The sequence below is a fragment of the Sminthopsis crassicaudata genome, chromosome 1, assembly GCF_048593235.1.
Source record: "Sminthopsis crassicaudata isolate SCR6 chromosome 1, ASM4859323v1, whole genome shotgun sequence".
In the NCBI taxonomy this organism is placed as follows: Eukaryota; Metazoa; Chordata; class Mammalia; order Dasyuromorphia; family Dasyuridae; genus Sminthopsis; species Sminthopsis crassicaudata.
In genome coordinates this window covers 688,169,549-688,186,410 of record NC_133617.1, presented here as the reverse complement: position 1 = coordinate 688,186,410, position 16,862 = coordinate 688,169,549, and positions in this window count along the sequence as shown.

Genomic DNA, 16,862 nt, shown 5'->3' with positions numbered 1-16,862 from the left:
TATTCATTCTCTCTACTTGCCCAGAGCTCTGAGGTTGGTAAGCACAGTGGAGCTTCCAAATGATGCCCAGGGCCTTGCTTAAGCCTTGGGATATTTTGGCAACAAAGGCAGACCCATTATCAGACCCTATGGCTACTGGAAGACCAAAGCAGGGCAGTAACTCATTTAGTATCTTTTTGGCCACTTTGAGAGCTGTTTCATTTCGGTTAGGGAAGTATCCACAAAAATTAACAGGTATTTGTACCCAGCTGTTGATGGCTGTACCTCAATATAATCTACTTCCCATCTTTCCCTAGGGACGTGTCCCTTAAGTCTGATTCCCACACGGGCTTCCTTAATTCTTTGCATATTTACTCTAGCGCAAGTGTTACATCTATGAATGTAACTTCTGATCAATTTCATAACATCCTTTATATAATATCTGCTCAATAACTGATGCATTTTCTTGTCACCCAAATGAGTGAAATCATGCAAATAAAAATCTTGTCCTCTATGTACCACCAAGCTTCCTCCCTCTGACCTCCCTTCTGAGAAGCGAAAAAATTCTCTGAAGGGGAGTAGGCAGGTACTGGAGGAAGGGGAGTGATTGCCAAAGGCAAGGAAGATGTGGAGGAGGAGAAGACGGCTTGGCAAGCTGCTGCATCAGCAGCCCGATTCCCCACTGCTTCCATTGTCTCATCAGATTGGTGAGCTGAGCAATGAATAATAGAAACAGAGAAGGGTAACCAGATAGAATCTAGCAGGGAAAGTATCTCTACCTTATTTTTAATTTCCCTCCCAGCAGATGTCAACATGACCCTTTCTTTGTAAAGAGAGGCATGGACATGAGCTGTTGCAAAGGCATAGAGGCTGTCAGTATAGATATTAGCTGATTTTCCTTTTGCTATGCACAAGGCTTGAGTTAAAGCCACGATTTCCACTTTCTGGGCAGATGATCCAGAGGGGAAGGAAGAAGAACAAAGGGTAGAGAGAGAAGGATAGTCCACCACTGCCACCCCAGCAATACAGGTGTCCCCCACAACAAAACTGCTTCCATCAGTAAAAAAGGATGAGGTCAGGGTTTTTCAGTGGGATGTCAGAAAGGGCAGGCCTTGCTGACTGAGACTCCTCAAGGAGCTGGAAGCAGTCATGCATAGGGGACCAGGTCAGAACTAGGATCCGGGAGCAAGGTGGCAGGGTTCAGGACAGATGGTTTAGAGAAAGTGAGGCGGGGATGGTTGAGAAGCAGGGCCTGATAGTGAGTAATGCGAGCATTAGAGAGCCACCTGTCAGGGGCAGACCTGACCAAAGCCTCAATAGAGTGAGGTATGGAGATAGAAAGAGACTGGCCTAAGGAAAGCTTGTCAGCTTCCTTTACCGGTAAGGCAGTTGCTACTATGGTCCTAAGACAGGGGGGCCACCCAGCTGCTACCGAATCCAAATGCTCAGGCCGTCATCAGGGCCCAAGAGTTTGAGTCAAAACACCCTTTGCAACACCTCTAGCTTCTGCCACAAAAAGATGAAAGGGCTTTGTGATATCAGGAAGAGCTAGGGCAAGGGCTTTGGTAAGGGCCGTCCTGAGACAATCAAAGGCAGCTTGTTCTATAGAGCCCCACACAAGGGGCCCCTGTCCAGCTGTGACAGAATAAAGAGGTTTTGCTATCTCAGCAAAGGAAGGAATCCATAGGCAACAATATCCAGCTGTTCCCAAAAATTCCCGAACCTGTTTCTTAGTAGTGGGGACTGGAATAGATAGGATAACCTGGATATATTCAGAAGACAGGGAACGGTGACCAGACTTGAGAACATACCCCAAATAAGACACTTCAAGAAGACAGAGTTGAGCCTATTTAGCAGAGACCCTGTAACCTAAAGATTGAAGGAGTTGCAAAAGGGCACAGGTTGCTCTCAAGCAAAGAGACCCATCAGGGGCTGCAAGGACAAGGTCGTCTACATAATGGACCAGAGAGCAATAAGAATGCTCCTTATGGAAGACCTGGAGGTCCAGATGGAGAGCTTCTCCAAACAGTGTAGGAGACTTTTTAAAGTCCTGAGGCAGTTGACTCCAAGTAAGCTGACCTGAGGATCCCCTTGGGGATCTATCCATTGTAAAGCAAAGACAGGTTGACTGACAGGCACAAGGGGTATGGGAAAAAAAGCATCCTTTAGATCTAAAACAGTATATACAGTATGTGTAGGAGGTAACAAGCTGAGTAGGGTATACGGATTCGGAACACTGGGGTGAACAGTTTCAACCCTTTTGTTTACTTCCCTAAGATCTTGAACAGGGCGATAGTCCGAAGACCCAGGTTTCTTAACTGGAAGCAAAGGGGTATTCCAAGGAGACTTACAGGCTACTAGGATACCAGCTTCTCTCAATCGGTTAATCTGAACAGAAATACCTAGGAGGGCTTCCCTAGACATAGGATACTGCTTAACAGAAATAGGAGAGGCAGTAGCCAAAAGCTGCACCACTACCTGTGCATGATAAGCAGCCAGACCTGGAGAGTTATTTTCTGCCCACACCTGAGGGAAATCAGCTTGCAGATGAGAAAGAAGAGGGGAATGAACAGGACGGAGTGACACAGCAGGGGAAGCCACTAAGATACGTTCAAATTGGAGAGGCAGGGTAATAAGAAGATGTTTCGGACTAGGAGGGTTTAAGGTTAGAGAAGCCTGGTCTTCAGAAAAGGAAATAGTTGCCTGAAGTTTTCAAAGCAAGTCCCTACCAAGCAATGGGTATGGGCAGTCTGGCATAACCAGGAACGAGTGGGTTACATCCTAGATGGACTGTGCGCTCAGTAGTCCCAAAATAAGAAACAATTTTACCAGTAGCCCCTTGTATAGAGGTAGATTTTGGAGATACTAGACCCAAAGGTTTTGTTAAAGCGGAGTATGTAGCTCCAGTATCCACCAGGAATTCAACAGACTAACCCCCCCAATTTGTAAGCATACCCTAGGTTCTCAGGGGTCTAAAGAGAGAGAAAGAGAACCAGGGCCGCCTCAGTCTGTCCCTTCTAGAGCAAGGTCATCCCTGGGACGATTTCAGTTTGGGCATTCTCTCTTCCAGTGTCCTTCAAAACCTTTATAACCCAAAACTCCCTAAAACTCATATATGTAAAAGGGTAACAAATGACAAAATTAGTCCCAGAGTTTGAGAGAGAAAAGAAACGCTTTTAAGAATGGAACTCCTCCTGCCTCCCTTATCACCCTTAGAGGCAGAACAGGTTTGGGGAGACCTGGGTTAGCTGGACAGATCCCGAAGCATTGCATTCAACTCCACCTCTAGTACAGGAAGGCGAGAGAGACAGAGGCTCCAGAGAGCCAGGTGGAGAAATGGGGGAGGAATTGGCAAAGGGGCAGGAGTCAACACTTCTGTACTGCCCATAGCAAGCCCCTATGTGCCAGCAGGAAAAGAAACAGAGGCAGGGGAAGACGGCGGCAGAGAAAGAGTAGGGGATAAAAACCCAGGTGGGTTTCACCAGGTGGTGAAAGGCAGGGTTCAGGATTTCCAGGCAAAGGGGGATACAGACCTGAATTCAAATAAGGTGGGGAAGGGGATTATTGAAGGGGTCTTCTGTAGAATCCTGTAGGACTTTTTTCTCCATTTTTGTTTGAGCTGCTGGCAGTTTGCAACTTTCCTTGTTTGGCATCAGGGACTATGTGACCAAAACTCTAATACCATTTGTCATGGCCACAGCCCTTAGCCAGGAAGGGGCGTAAGAGACAACTTGCAGCCAAACATCAATATAGGGGTACTGAACCAGATAGCCAGGTTCACTTGTGACTACTTGGTGCACAACTCAAGCTATATCCCTATCAAAGGAGTCTTCAGCGGGCCATCCTACTCCAAAGAAGGCCACTCCTTGTGGCAAAACAGTTTCAGTTTAGCCTTTTTCCATGATATTCCATAATCATGATGTTTAAATGTCTTAGAAAAATGACTAAGAAGACATTCAAGTGGAGTTATTGTTTTTGAAGCAGTTTCCCATGATAAGGTGGCTGAGTTAACAGATATAAGGCTATACCATCAGAGGAAAAACTCCTACTATCTTTAACACTGCTGTTTCTGACAGAATAGTCTAACTTTTTCTGTCCCTTATATCCAATTGCTAAATTTCTCAATCACAGTTCTTAAAACTTACAACTTAAAAGATTAACAGTTCCTAAAACTTAAAAGAGCTCTTACATTAACAAACCAGACAAATCACATAGAACATAGAACATACATCACACGGAACACAGAACAAAACTCACAAAGAGAGACTGCATTCACAACATTAACAAACATATTAAGGCAGAAAACAATCCAGAGAATATCTTCCAGCGTCCCAGAATGATACTCTACTCAGAATTTCAATGCTTGTTGGCATATTATTATTCTGAGCTTACAGATGCTATAGCATAACCAGAGAGAACAGGCAGATCAGGTGTCTAAACGACACAAAACTTAACCAGACAGAACAGGCAGGCCAGGTGTCTAAAATGACACAAAACTTACTCTCCCAAGCCAAATCAATCAATCAATCTGAAGGCATGTCCACAGCTGAAGAGCTGCTTCTTTTCCCAGAGACTCTGGAGAAATCCAGAGGGCTGATTTTTCTAGGAATAGACTCAGATCCTGAGCCACCCCAGGCCTTGATGACCAAGAGGGCTGTAATCTCTAATCTCTAATCCTGTCCTCAGTCTCTATTATCTCTCGGGGGACCTCCAAAATGTAATGCTGGAGAAACTGAGGCAAGATAGGGATTAGAGAGTTTTTAATATTTTATTAATTGGAGAGTTTAATTGACTGGACAGGACCCTCGTCTCAAAGTATCCAGTAATGAATGGGGGAATGAAAAACCCTTTTATAGCTTTTCAGACAAAGAAAAGAAGAAGAGCGGAAAAAGTTAGAAGTGCTTGGTTTTTGTCAGGATGGGGGGAGGCTATAAATCCTTACTAAAAGCCAGAGTCAGAATGTTTGAATAACAGAAGTAAAGATGTCAGTGAAGTATCCAAGATAGACTTATCTTTTGGAATATTTTAGAGGGGCAGTGCCATAAATTCTTGAGGGCAGAAGGAGCTAGGAGCCAGAAAGTCTGATCTGCTCCTCATCTCCCATTGACAATTTATAACCTTAGAGCAAATGGTCCTCAGTCTTAATGAACCGGGGTGGGGGTGGGTTTACAACTTAAGGAACTGAGGCAGAACAGTTAAGGAAACTTGAGATAGAACAATTCAGGAAAACTCAGTCAGGACAATAAGGGAAACTAGTTCAGGGAAACTGAGGTAGAACAGCTCAAGGAGACTGTGGCATAACACCAGGATTCTATTAATCTCCCTAGTTTCTTTCTTTTTTTATTTAGTAGGTAGAATTGTCTGATTTCGGGAAGAGAAGGCTGAGATCCCCTACTAAAATAGTTTTGCTGTCTATTTCTTCTTGAAACTGATTTAAAATCATCTCTAGAAATTTGCTTGCTCTATCACTTGATGTCTCCACATTTGGTATCTTTACATACTTCATTATACTTTGATATGTTTACTATTTCATTATATACTTTACTACTACATTATTTACTTTATCAGGATGTACTTTCCTCATTTATTTTTACTTTTACTTTTCTGAGATCAGAATTGCTATCCCTGCTTTTTAAAACTTCACCTGAAGCATAATAAATTCTGTTACAACCTTTTATCTTTACTCTATATGTTCCTCTCTGTGTCAAATATGTTTCTTGGAAACAACATATTGTAGGATTTTGTTTTTTATTTCACTCTCTATTTGCTTATATTTTATGGGAGAGTTCATCCTTTTGACATTAAAAGTTATGATTATTAGCTCTGTATCTCCGTCTATCCTATTTTCCCCCATATTTACTTTTCTTCTCCCTTTCCACCTTGTCCTTAATCTTGTGTTTTTTAATACCCATCCCACACACTACCTTATCTCTTATCACTCCTTCCCCCTCTCTTAGTAGAATTTTTTTACCCAATCTACTCACTACCTAATCTTTTATTGACCTTTTTCCCTTCTCTTACTTTTTTCCCCAATATTTTCTGTTCTTGCTTCTACCCTATCCTTTCCTTTTCTTTTGCTCTTTTATAGGATTAAATAAATTTCTAAAGCCAACTGAATGATTAAGTTACTCCCTCGTAAGCCAAAATTTGTGAGATCAAGCTTCAAATAATGTTCTTCCCTTTCCTTTTCTTCCTGAGTGGTAATATGTCTTTTGAGACTCTTGGTGTGAACTAATTGTCCCATTATTTCTTCCCATTCCTCTTTCCAGAATGGACTTTTTTTTCACTCCTTAATGTCTGTTCTGTTTATGTTATCATACCAAATTCACAACCACAACTTCAGTGCATGTGTAAGCCTTTTGGGGGTTGAGACCAATTTATATCACTCTTTGAGATTTCTTCTGTAGATATTCTGTCTCCTCTGAGTTTGGTTTTGTTCTTCCTTGTCACCATAGTACTTTTCTATGGTCAAAATTCTTTTCAGTTTCTTCCTCATTTTTTCCTTTTCTTTTGGTATTTCCTCATTTTTACTTTTAAGCAATAGTTTTTAAGTCTATTTTGAGCTAGAAATTGGTTTCATTCCATCAGACATTGTTCAGAGTTTTGATTTCATGTGGTTTTTGAGGGAAACTTGGTGAGTTAGGGCAGCTTCCTGACTTTATGCCACCATTTTGGGTCCTTAAATTCTCCTTAAAAGTAAATACTAATATACCTTAAATGGCTGATGTTTCTGGCTGAGATTTCAGTCCATGTGCAGGAGCCCCTTGGGAATAAGTAATAGAAGATCTATTTCCTCTAATCCCAGACTTGAAAGAGTGTCAAGAAACCTTCTGATTCAATTGTTTTATGTTACAGAGGAGAAGGAGAAAAAGTGGTTTATCTAAAGTTTCATAAATAAAAATAAGAAAGAATATGAAACATCTTATCTGAAAAATAACAGATCTGGAAAACCAATCAAGGATAAATATTTTCAGAATAGCTGGAATGCCTGAAAATTCTGGTTAAAGAAAATGAATCCTGGTGCAAAACCAAAACCAAAACCAAAAACAAGCAATTATGCAGGAAAATTTCCCTGAAGTTCTAAAATCAGAAGACAAAGCAGAAATAGAAAAAAAAAATTACTGATAATCAACTTGAAAATAGCCCAGAAAAAAAAATAGGATGATCATTAAATTAAAATTAAATATCATAGAGCTACAACAAAAATTATTATACAAGACTTAGCAGCAACTATATGAAAAGGTATAGATTCTGGAATACTATATTTTATAGAGAAAAGGATGCAACTAAGGATAACTTGTAAGCAAAAGTAAGTATAATTTGAATAAGAAAAAGACATTTAAAGAACTGAAAATGTTCAGATATTTGTGAAAAAAACAAAAGAACTCAATAGAAGATTTAACATATGTCATTCAAGAAAAATATAAGGCAAACATTAATACCAATTATGAGGAACTCAATAAGGTTAAGTAGTTTATTTCTTATATGTGAAAATATTATCAATATTCTTATGACTATCACCATTATTTGGCCAATTTGAAAGAAAGACTAACTGTGCTGTGCATTTTGAAATAATTCAAAAATTTTCAAAGCTGTATAAAGAAAGATTTAAAAAACATTATTTCATATATATGTGTGTGCGTGTGTATATATATTTATTTTTTTAAGTGCAAAAAAGTTTTCTGAATTCAGAAAGAAACAAAAAAGCAAGTGGACATGGTGAGGAAAGAGGAGGATAAGGGAGGGTCAATAAGAGATTAAGGAACAGGATAGAAAGTTAGTGGGCAAAATTCAAGTAGAGAATTGAGAAGGGTATTGTAAAGAAAATAAGAAAAATAGTGAATAAAAGTAGAAAGGAAGGAAATACATAGTACATATTAGGTCAGACTGTGAATAGAAGGAATTTACACATAAAATGGAGGTAGATCACAGATTAAACACCTGAATTCAACACTATTTTGCCTTCAGAAAACAATAAAAATGAGAGATACAGGCAAAGATAAAATAAAGGGATAGAGTAAATTTTATTATGTTTAAAAAAAAAAGTAATAGGAATCATGATGCCAAAGTTTGAACAAAAATAGAAAAGAAAAATAAGGAAATACTTTATGTATTACTAATTGTATTTTGTATTGTTATAGACTATTTAAAAATACTAGACAGTTTAAATTACTTAAAATATACTTGACAAAACAGACAGAAAATACATGAACATAATCATAAAATTCTTTTTTTTTTTTTAACTGAAATAAACTCAGACTTTAAAAATTGAAGTACTATTTAATGCCTGGGGGTAGATAAAGCCAGTATGATAAAAAGAATGACAATTTTACCAAACTAATTTATTTATTGAATGACATCCCAATTAATTTACTAAAAAATTCTAGTAAGTTAGAAAATAATATTAATGAAGTTCATTTAAAAGAGCAAAAAGTCAATAATTTCAAAGAAAACAGGGGGAAAAGATTTAAATGAAGATGATTCAGTGATATCAGACCTCAGGATATATATTATGAAGTGAGAGTATTTTTTTTTAATTTTTTATTATATATATATATATATATGTTTTATAATATTATCCCTTGTATTCATTTTTCCAAATTACCCCCCCTCCCTTATTCCCTCCCCCCGACGACAGGCAATACCATACATTTTACATGTGTTACAATATAGTCTAAGTACAATACATGTGTGTGAATATCATTTTCTTGTTGCACAATAAACATTAGAATCCGAAGGTACATGCAACCTGGGCAGACAGATATTAGTGCTAACAATTTACATTCCCCTCCCAGTGTTTGTTCTCTGGGTGTATCTACCTCTGTCCATCATTGATCAACTGGAAGTGAGTTGGATCTTCTTTATGTTGAAGATTTCCACTTCCATCAGAATACATCCTCATACAGTATCGTTGTTGAAGTATACAGTGATCTTCTGGTTCTGCTCATTTCACTCAGCATCAGTTGATTTAAGTCTCTCCAACCCTCTCTGTATTCCTCCTGCTGGTCATTTCTTACAGAGCAATAATATTCCATAACCTTCATATACCACAATTTACCCAACCATTCTCCAACTGATGGACATCCATTCATCTTCCAGTTTCTAGCTACAACAAAAAGAGCTGCCACAAACATTTTGGCACATATATGTCTCTTTCTGCTCTTTAGTATTTCTTTGGGATATAATCCCAGTAGTAGCGCTGCTGGGTCAAAGGGTATGCACAGTTTGATAACTTTTTGGGCATAATTCCAGATTGCTCTCCAGAATGGCTGGATTCTTTCACAACTCCACCAGCAATGTATTAGTGTCCCAATTTCCCCACATCCCCTCCAACATTTGTCATTATTTGTTCCTGTCATCTTAGCCAATCTGACAGGTGTGTAGTGGTATCTCAGAGTGGTCTTAATTTGCATTTCTCTGATCAGTAGTGATTTGGAACACTCTTTCATGTGAGTGGATATAGTTTCAATTTCTTCCTCTGAGAATTGTCTGTTCATATCCTTTGCCCATTTATCAATTGGAGAATGGTTTGGTTTCTTATAAATTATGGTCAGTTCTCTATATATTTTGGAAATGAGACCTTTGTCAGAACCTTTGTTTTTAAAAATATTTTCCCAATTTGTTACTTCCCTTCTAATCTTGTTTGCATTAGTATTATTTGTACAGAAACTTTTTAGTTTGATGTAATCAAAATCTTCTATTTTGTGATCAATAATGATCTCTAGTTCTCCTCTGGTCATAAATTCCTTCCTCCTCCACAAGTCTGAGAGGTAGATTATCCTCTGTTCCTCTAATCTATTTATTATCTCCCTCTTTATGCCTAAATCATGGACCCATTTTGATCTTATCTTGGTATATGGTGTTAAGTGTGGATCCATATCTAATTTCTGCCATACTAATTTCCAGTTTTCCCAACAGTTTTTTCCGAATAATGAATTTTTATCCCTAATGTTGGAATCTTTGGGTTTGTCAAAGATTAGATTGCTATAGATGTACCCTTTTTTGTCCTTTGTATCTAATCTGTTCCACTGATCTACCGGTCTATTTCTTAGCCAATACCAAATGGTTTTGGTGACTGCTGCTATATAATATAGCTTTAGATCAGGTACACTTAGACCACCTTCCTCTGAGTTTTTTTTCATTAGTTCCCTTGCAATTCTTGACCTTTTATTCTTCCATATGAATTTTGTTGTTATTTTTTCTAGGTCATTAAAATAGTTTCTTGGGAGTCTGATTGGTATAGCACTAAATAAATAGATTAGTTTGGGGAGTATTGTCATCTTTATTATATTCACTCGGCCTATCCAAGAGCACTGAATGTCTTTCCAATTATTTAAATCTGATTTTATTTTTGTGGCAAGTGTTTTGTAATTTTTCTCATATAATTCCTGACTTTTCTTTGGTAGATGGATTCCCAAATATTTTATACTATCAACATTTGTTTGGAATGGAATTTCTCTTTGTATCTCTTGCTGTTGCATTTTGTTAGTGATATATAAAAATGCCGAGGATTTATGTGGATTTATTTTGTATCCTGCCACTTTGCTGAAATTTTGAATTATTTCTAGTAGCTTTTTAGCAGAGTCTTTGGGGTTCTCTAAGTATACCATCATGTCATCTGCAAAAAGTGATAGTTTAATTTCCTCATTTCCTACTCTAATTCCTTGAATCTCTTTCTCGGCTCTTATTGCCGAGGCTAGCGTTTCTAGTACTATATTGAATAGTAATGGTGATAGTGGGCAACCTTGTTTCACTCCTGATCTTACTGGGAAAGGTTGCAGTTTATTTCTATTGCATATTATGCTTACTGACGGTCTTAAATATATACTCCTGATTATTCTAAGGAATAATCCATTTATTCCTATACTCTCAAGAGTTTTTAGTAGGAATGGATGTTGGATTTTGTCAAATGCTTTTTCTGCATCTATTGAGATGATCATATGGTTCTTATTAATTTGATTATTAATATGGTCAATTATATTAATAGTTTTCTTAATATTAAACCAGCCCTGCATTCCTGGAATAAATCCTACTTGATCATAGTGTATTATCTTGGAGATGATTTTCTGAAGTCTTTTTGCTAATATCTTATTTAAGATTTTAGCATCAATATTCAATAAGGAGATTGGTCTATAATTTTCTTTCTCAGTTTTCGATCTACCAGGTTTAGGTATCAGTACCATGTCTGTGTCATAAAAGGAATTTGGTAGGACTCCTTCATCCCCTATTTTTTCAAATAATTTATATAACATTGGGGCTAATTGTTCTTTAAATGTTTGGTAGAATTCACATGTGAATCCATCTGGCCCTGGGGATTTTTTCCTGGGGAGTTGATTAATAGCTTGTTCTATTTCTTTTTCTGAAATGGGACTATTTAAGCAATTTATCTCCTCCTCTGTTAATCTAGGGAGCCTATATTTTTGGAGGAACTCATCCATTTCACTTAAGTTATCAAATTTATTGGCATAAAGTTGGGCAAAGTAACTCCTTATTATTTCTCTAATTTCCTCTTCATTGGTGGAAAGATCCCCCTTTTCATTTGTAAGACTATCAATTTGATTTTCCTCTTTCTTTTTTTTGATCAAATTTACCAAAGGTTTATCTATTTTATTGGCTTTTTCATAAAACCAACTCTTGGTTTTATTTATTAATTCAATAGTTTTTTTACTTTCAATTTTATTGATTTCTCCTTTTAATTTTTGTATTTCGAGTTTAATTTTTGGTTGGGGGTTTATAATTTGGTCTTTTTCTAGCCTTTTAAGTTGTAAGCCCAATTCGTTAATCTTCTCTTTCTCAATTTTCTTCAAATAAGCCTCTAAAGATATAAAATTTCCCCTTATTACCGCTTTAGCTGCATCCCAAAGATTTTGATATGATGTCTCATCATTATCATTATCTTGGGTGAAATTGTTAATTGTTTCTATAATTTGCTCTTTCACCCAGTCATTCTTTAAGATGAGATTATTCAGTTTCCAATTACTTTTTGGTCTATTTACCCCTAACTTTTTACTGAATGTAGCTTTTATTGCATTGTGATCTGAGAAGAAGGCATTTATTATTTCTGCCTTCCTACATTTAATTTTGAGATCTTTATGTCCTAGTATATGGTCAATTTTTGTATAGGATCCATGAACTGCTGAGAAGAAAGTATATTCCTTCCTATTGCCATTCAGTTTTCTCCAAAGGTCTATCATACCTAGTTTTTCTAATGTTCTATTTACTTTTTTAATTTCTTTCTTGTTTGTTTTGTGGTTTGATTTGTCTAAATCTGAGAGTGCAAGGTTGAGATCTCCCACTATTATAGTTTTACTGTCTATTTCTTCTTGCAGTTCTCTTAACTTTTCCTTTAGAAAGTTAGATGCTATACCACTTGGTGCATATATGTTTAGTATTGATATGGCTTCATTATTTATGCTACCTTTCAGCAGGATATAGTTTCCTTCCTTATCTTTTTTAACGAGATCTACTTCTGCTTTTGCTTGATCTGAGATAAGGATAGCTACCCCTGCTTTTTTGGCTTTACCTGAAGCATAATAGGCTCTGTTCCAACCTTTTACCTTTACTCTGTATGTATCTCCCTGCTTTAAGTGTGTTTCCTGTAGGCAACATATTGTAGGGTTCTGCTTTTTGATCCAATCTACTATCCGTCTCAGTTTGATGGGATCGTTCATCCCATTTACATTTACAGTTAAAATTACTAATTCTGTATTTCCTGCCATCGTATTATCCCCAGATTATGATTTGTTCCCTTGACCCCCCTGATCCCCCTCCCCGATATTTAATTTACAGACCCCCCTTGTGACGCGCAACCCTCCCTCTTTTTTTTTTTTTTTTTTTTTTAGGATCCCTCCCCCCTCCCTCCAAGTCCCTTCACTTATTCCCCTTTTCCTTTTCCCTTTTCCTCTCCCCCCTTTTAATGAGGTGAGAGAAAATTCTCTGAAAAACAAATATGTTAATTATTTACTCTTTGAGCCTCTTCTGATGAGAGTAAGATTCACACAATGATTCTCCCCCTCACTAAGTTCCCTCAGATATGGTGTATTTTCTATGTCTCTTCCTGGGATGTAGTTTCCCTCTTTTTATCACTCCTTCCCCTTTTTCTGAACCGACCTCCTTCCCTTTACTACACCCCCCTTTTTTTCTTTTATATCAGTAAAATCAAATTATCCTTGAGTATTTTTTATATACCCACAACAGAGTTACAGTTCTCAAGGGTTCTGTGTACCTTTTTCTGTTTCTCTTCAGTCTTGTGGATGTAGATCAAATTTTTTGTTTAAGTCTGGTTTTTTTCTTAGAAACATATAGAATTCCTCTGTTTCATTGAATGACCATCTTCTTCCGTGGAAAAAGATGCTAAACTTAGCTGGGTAGTTCATTCTTGGTTGCAGTCCTTGATCTTTTGCCTTACGGAATATCAGGTTCCAGGCCCTTCTATCTTTTAATGTGGAGGCAGCCAGATCTTGGGTGACCCTTATTGTGGCACCTTGGTATTTAAATTGTTTTTTTCTAGCTGCTTGCAGGATTTTCTCCTTTGTGTGGTAATTCTGCAGCTTAGCCACAATATTCCGTGGTGTTCTTTTTTTAGGGTCTATTTCAGAAGGAGTTCGATGAATTCTTTCCACATCTACTTTCCCTTCTGTTTCTATTATCTCTGGACAGTTCTCTTTGATAATTTCCTGTAAAATAGAATCTAGGCTCTTTTTTTGGTCATAGTTTTCTGGAAGTCCAATAATCCGCAGGTTATCTCTCCTAGATCTATTTTCCAGGTCTATAGATTTTCCCAGTAAGTATTTGACGTTGTTCTCCAGCTTCTCATTTTTTTTGTTTTGTTTGACTGATTCTTGGGTTCTCTGTGAATCATTCATTTCTATTTGTTCCATCCTGACTTTTAAGGAGTTATTTTCTTCTTTCACAGTTTTTAGTTCTTTTTGTAAATGCCCAATTTCGTTTTTAAATGAATTATTTTGCTCTATTGAGTTTTTTTCCATTTCCCTAATTTTTTTTTTTTGAGAATTATTTTCTTTTTCCAATTCAGAAATTCTATTTTCTTGAGACTTTTTTATCTTTTCCAATTCAGAAATCCTACTTTCCTGTGTTTTTTTAACCTTTTCTAATTCACTAATTTTGTTTCCCTGCATCTCCTGTGAATTCTTTATTTTTTCCAACTCCAATTTCAGGACGTTGTTACTCTCTATCATAACTTCTCTTTCCTTTCCCCATTTTTCTTCGATCTCCCTCAATTTCTTAAGAGCTTCTTCTAGGAGAGAGTTATGTGATGGGGGGCAGGAATCGTTCCCCTTTAGGTTGTTATCTTCTGAATCTTTGCTGTTAACTTCCTCGGGGTTGGGTACCCGCTCTTTCTCTGTATAGAAGGAATCTATAGTTTTTCTAGCTTTTTTGCTCATACTTAAAAAATGTTTTGGGGCCTGTCCCTGGGGTAGGAAATTATTTACTTCTTTACCAGCTTCCTCCCAGACCGGATGGATGCAGCGGCCCCTGCGCCCGCGCTAAGAGAGAGCTCTGGGAGAGAGTTCCCCACCCCCTCCCTGGAAGTGCCTCAGAGGTGACTAGCACTGCTGTGCTTTGAGGGCGTAGAATAGTGAAGACAGCAAGAAGCTCAGCCTATGTGTCCGGGTGGGGAGTGGGTGTCTGCAGCAGGTGACGTGAGAAGCCCCTGCGCTCCAACTGGAAGTGTCTGCCAGAAACCGCGGTCCCTAGTTCAAAGGTTCTGCTTCTCTGGGACTTCCTGGAGCTGAGTTCCACTCCCTCCAGCTAAGCTAGGCAGTGTGTGTTGCCTTGGGCCGTATCCACCCACTTGTCAGTCTCTTAACTATTCTCAGGAGGTAGCTGAGGCCACACCCCCTGGTGCTGAGTCTGCCGAGTCACCCCCAGGGTGGGGGGTGGGGGGGAAATCTAATCTGAGCCTCAAAATATTTTGGCTTTCTCCTCTGAACCGCCAAATAATTAGCAGAGAAGAGCTAACAGCCTGTGCCAGATTCCTTTACCTCAGTGGCTTCTCTGATCCCAGAGCCCCTCCCAGCGCAATGGGCGCAGTGTGCCCCTACCCCACCGTCTGTGCTGGTCTTTCTTATTCCTCCCCTGAGAACTGACCTTTCCTGTTGAAACTCCAGATTCTCTTCAGCTGGTAAGTCGTGCTTCCAGTCCTTGTGGTATCTATCAGTCCTGAGCTAATTTTGAAACTTAATTTATCTAATTGGTTGTGAGGGAGTGAGGACGTTCACTGAGTAGTGTGTTTCTTCTCCGCCATCTTGGCTCCGCCCCCATGAAGTGAGAGTATTATTGAAATATAAAATGGACAAATTTTATTATTTTATACTACATACTTATTGTAGAAATAAATTTAGGCAAAGATAAAAGGAATACAGAAAATTTGGGGAAAATCTTTCATAGACTATCTCTCAAATAAGATACAATTTTATTGGAGTACTGCTGTGGTGTAAAAACTGATGACGTCTTTGATTTAACAAAATAAAATCATGAAAAGACTTGGATCTATGAAGGAAAATGTTATCCACCTCAAGACAAAGAGATGATAAATGGAAATATGTATAGTATAGTCTTACATATATCTGTATAAACATATTTTTTTAGATGTCTATTTACACCTACACACAAATACATATGCATTCAATTGTAGCCTTCTTTAGGATAGAGGATGGGGAGAGGGAAAAATAAAATTAAAAAGGGCACTACAAAGGGAAAAAAAAAACCTACAGTGAAACAAAGAAAAGCTAGGCAATTTTGAAAACAACATATAGTATTTATTATTTAGATTTTCTGGAAATAGAAATTTGTTTTATATTGTATTCTTTCTTACATTGGCATGTTCTATTTTTCTTTTCCAATTTTGTATTAAAATTTAAAATGAGTAAAAATTATCAAAAAAAATCTTATTTTGTAACTAAGCTGAAATGTCTAATGTTTCTAACTTAATTTCCTTCATTCTCCCTATCTATTCTTACCCTATTATATTGTTCATCTGTGGTATGGATTATATAACTTGCCAGATAATCTTTCTATTAATATTAGCTCAGTGTAAAACTAAGATTCCTTATAAAACTATAAAATCAAAATAAAGCCATTTCTGGTTTTCTACTTTTCCTTAATAGGACCAATCATTTCAACAGCAAGACTAAAGCCTAGATCTGATTATGTGTGTGTTAAAAGATTTTTTCTTAGGTTTCTTTTCATTTTGGGACAGATGAGGTGATAAAAGAGAGAGAATACAGATTTAAAGATAAAATCTATTTTTTAAAAAAAGACAAAGGGGTAGAACCAATATGGCAAAATAGAGGAAATTTCATAGCCAAATTAAATGGCAGAGTAAGTTGCGATATGATAATCTGTATTTCACTGAAGAATAACCAACCAGCAAAAGTGAGAAAGTATTTCAGGAAAAAGACAGATATTTAATGTTATAAAACTTTTCAAGTACTCTGGATGAAAAGATTAGAGCCGATTACAAAATTTGACATTCAAACACACAATTCAGGAGAAGCATAAAAAGGTAACTATAAAAGACAAATCATAAACTTTTAGTAAGATTAAATTATTTATATTCCTATATAGGAAGATGACATCTTTAGCAACTAAAAATTTTACCATTGTTAGCACAGTTGGAAGGAACTTGAATCAACAAAGGGCTTGGCTTTGTGTTATGTTTGGTTGACCTAAAAAATAAAACAAAACAAACAAACAAAAAAAAACCAAAAGAAAAAACAAACAAACAAAAAAAAACAAAAACAAAAGCTTGATAAAGAGTGATATTCTGGGATAAGAGGGAAAATAGAGGAAAATGGGGAAGATGATCTTTCATAAAAGGGGTAAAAAAGGAAAATGAAAAATTGCAATTAAGTTGTCCA